This window comes from Euprymna scolopes, chromosome 46 (assembly GCF_053919585.1).
Source record: "Euprymna scolopes isolate OS-2025 chromosome 46, ASM5391958v1, whole genome shotgun sequence".
In the NCBI taxonomy this organism is placed as follows: domain Eukaryota; kingdom Metazoa; phylum Mollusca; class Cephalopoda; order Sepiida; family Sepiolidae; genus Euprymna; species Euprymna scolopes.
The window spans coordinates 146598852-146602876 of record NC_136527.1 but is presented as its reverse complement, the minus strand read 5'-3'; the positions used below and the strand labels follow the sequence as shown (position 1 = coordinate 146602876).

General features: G+C 32.2%; 1 protein-coding gene across 1 annotated transcript in view; it reads right to left on the bottom strand.

Annotated features, from left to right (window-relative positions):
* The window catches only part of LOC145271359 (uncharacterized), a 12842-nt gene extending 9446 nt beyond the window's left edge, over nucleotides 1–3396 (bottom strand). The window contains exon 1 of the mRNA XM_080126902.1: nucleotides 3127–3396. The gene's annotated coding sequence lies outside the window, so the exon portion shown is untranslated. The remainder of the gene's footprint in view (nucleotides 1–3126) is intronic.
* Nucleotides 3397–4025: the final 629 nt, after the last annotated feature.

Genomic DNA, 4025 nt, shown 5'->3' with positions numbered 1-4025 from the left:
TACGTTATAATTGAAAACTGAACCCCCACTTGAAAAGTTATAATTTTTTTTATAATTTATATAATTTTTAGTATAAGCAAGTAAATTTGCATTTCAGGTGCGTAATTTATTTTTGTAAGTAATTTTCACACAAAGTTTTTAAAAATTTTGAGAATTTAAAGTGGGTGATCAATTTCGCATACTAAGTTAATGTAAAATGATCTCCCAACCAATTAGACAAATTATCCACTAACCCTAAGTCTGGGTGACAAGGTTGTAAAATAGTAGACCCCCTCCACTCTTAAAATTCACAACATTAGTAAAATAGCAGAGAGAAAAACAAACTATTGGTTTAGAATTTAAAGTCGGGGATAAGTCCACCATTTTTACTGACTTAAAACGACAATGGCCCGAAAATCGGTGATCATTTTACATTTAATTTCTAGATTAAAAAATTATTCTTCCGCTTTAATTTTTTTTCCTCCTCGTCTTTTATGATTTTGACACGTAACCGCCAAAAAATGTAGAATCTTAATTTGATCAGGAAGTTTTAATCTAACATGCAAATATTAAGGGACAATTTTGAAAATTTTCTTTTTAATTTTTCAGATTTTTATCGATGAAAACATTTGAAGATAAAATTTTTCGTTTATAAAAACATTTTTATGTTAAAATTATTTTTAACGTAAACAAAAGCTGATTGTTAAGAATTGGTTTTAATCGAAAAACAACAATGATTACTTAATTATCATGTCGAAAATAGTAATATATCCAAAAATTACGAAAATTTATCTAGTACAACAACTGCTATTGTGTTTTGAGAAAATAAAATATATATTGCTATCGGCTAAAATTAAACGCCAGCCATTACAGTATCGGAAAGGGAAATAAGTGAGTTCCCTGTATTCACAATGCTCAAGGTGTTCACATCTAGGGAAATTGCTATATCACTCAATATTTTGTAAAAATTATAGTCAATGTCATGATTCTTTCAAACTCCAAAAAAACATTTCCAGGTTTTCAGGGATGCTAAAAACGAATATAACCGTTAAAAATGTCGAAGAGAAATAGCTTTTATGATTTGAAAAAATTACGTTTTCAAAAAGTGAGAATCACCTTTTTAACCCCCCCCCAAGCTTACAGACCCCCCCAAGCTTACAGACCCCCCCCCCCAAAAAAAAACAAACAAACAAAAACAACAATCACTAGGTGGCCATAAAGTGGGTGTTAATTTTACGTTTAATTTTGTAACGTGAATATTTTACAGTCGTCTTTCATTTTAAATGTCAAAATTATTAATTTATATAGAAAAGTGATCCTACTTTTCCAAAAGAAAACATTTTTTTCATATCAAAAAAACTATTTTTCTGCGCTGTTTTTAAATGTTGAATTCGTTTTTAGCAACCCCTAAAACTTAAAGTCTTCATTGTAATTGTTTTTGGAGTTAGAAATAATTTTGACATTGAGTTTTCTAATTGATGAATTTTCGTAATTTTTGAATATTTTACTATTTTCGACATGACATGCATTGTTGTTTTTGCTTAAAATAACATTTTTTTTTTAAATCGATCCGTCGACTCTATCTTAACAAGCAAAAAAAAAATCCTGATTGTCATAAAAAATGTTTTAGAACAAATAATATCAAGGTTTTTGAGTGCCTTAACAATTTTGACATTTAAAATAAAACATGACCGTAAAATGTTCACGTTACAAAAAAGTTCCGTTTATAAATTTTTTTTTTGTTTTTTTTTGGGGGGGGGGGTGAAAAACGAGTTGAGATTATTTCATGTTAAATTTATATACGGAATTGAAACCCTCTCCAAAAATTGAACAATGATGTTTTCAAATGCTTTAATAATGAGCGAATTTAGTAATAATTGGAAAATACAAAAAAATATAATGAGCTAAAAAACAAGCCATGCATGTGTGCCCCCCCCCCATGGTGCTGCATGCAAGATGACGTCACAAAAAATAGTGAAGAAATGATGAATTTGAGAAGTGTGAAGGGCCGACGTTGCCTCCACATTTTAACCAAGTTTCAGAAGAATCTAATGGATGGGGCAAAAGTCATGAGGTAAAAAGTGTCATTTTTGCAATTTGGGGGTATTTGTGACCCCCTTTGAGCCCCTGGGAACCCCGGATCCCATTGAAAATGGACAAACGGCGCTGTTTCATGTCTTAAGACATGTATATTTGAATTCAGCACCATGGAAAACCACTATATAGACATACATATTAAGTTTTTGAGTAATATGAAAAAAGAGTTCCAGAAAGGCATGTTTTTTAATCCCTAAAAGCCCCAGAGCAATGTGAACCAGAATTTAGTCAGGATCACCCCATACTGAATTTATATTAAAAAGAATGGCCTTCACATTTTGGTCAAGTTTCAGGAAAATCTAACTGAGGAATCAAACGCTATGGGACGAAAAGTGTCGTTTTTGGCCATTTTGGGACATTTCTGATGTCTTTGAGCCCTTGTCAGCCAGTTTCAATGGATAAGGGTGCAGTTTCAGGCCTTGAGTTGACCACCGTATAAAACCACTATATAGTCAGACATATCAAGTTTTTGGTGAGAAATATGAAAAAAAGAGCCACAAAAAGGGGAGTTTTTAGCACTAAACGTCCCCGGGGACGCGAACTGGAATTTTGCCAAGGTTACCCATATTGAATTTATATTAACAACAATGGGCTCCAGATTTTGGCCAAGTTTCAGAAAAAAATCTAAATGGATGGATCAAAAGTTATGGGGCAAAACGTGCCATTTTTGGCCATTTTGGGACACTTTTTTTAAATTTTTTTTTTACCTCTTTTGAGCCCCTGGAGACGCAATGGGAATGTTCGCAAAAAAGATTTTTTACCGTGCACATGTATTTAGTGAAATACAATTTGTGGCAAAAATTAGAGAAAACTAATGGACAATTTCTGGGAATCGTCCGGACTAAAGGACGGACGCCACTGAAAACATATGTCCCTCTTCGATAAATTGGGGGACTCCTTTATGGTGCTTGGAAGGACGATTATTAAAAATTAATATATAATATTTTGAAATAATATTATATATTACAAAACATAGCTAAAAAAATATGGGGCTTAAATGAGAATCATTAAAAATTAATATATAATATTTTGAAATAATATTATACTTACATTTTTATAAAGCAGGTTACGATTTTCGTCGACGTGGAATTTCAAGCAGAAAACTATGAAACTTTCTTGTTGATCACAATTAACGTAGAATGTGGGACGAGCCTCGACTTTTCCTGTTTTATCGGACTAAAACCAAGACCGTCTTAAAGAAGGCCACGCTAAAACACGTGGCATAAGATTATAATAGCGATTGGATCGGATGATACGTGTTGTTAAATTTCTGAGAAAAGAAAGTTGATAAATATGCTTTTCGAGGAAATCTAACGCCCATTTACTTGAGGAAAAAAGAAGAGAAAGGTGAGAGCGGGGAAGGGAAAGAGAAAACAAAGTATACAGAAATATCTATTTTGTTGAGTCGTACATTATGAAACGAAAACAATTTGAACATACGTCCTCTTAACAAATATTCTGAAGATACGTCGATTTGGTCTACACGTTTATCGATGAAAATGCAATTTTAAAGGCTAAAATACCTTTACGATTCACATATAACGTGTAGATTCTGTATAGCTAAACGGCCAAATATTTTTAACTACTATATATATATATATATATATATATATATATATATAATCATTTCCACATGCAGAAAAAGTCACAGTTCACAAGAATCATGAAAGCCAACAAACCGAACACTTTTGAGCTGTGACGTTAATTATATATTCTTTCATATATATATATATATATATATATATATATATATATATATATATATATATATAGTCATCGACATACATTCCTGTTTCGTTGTATCACAACTCATCAGTGCCGATAGACTAGCACCTCCTCTCCCAAGCCGAGGATTGAACCTAGAACTATCGCGTTGAGAGTCAGCAGTTTTACCGATCGACCCACGAGAGGGCGTCCGTAAACAATCTCGCCAAATGTCTATTAAAACA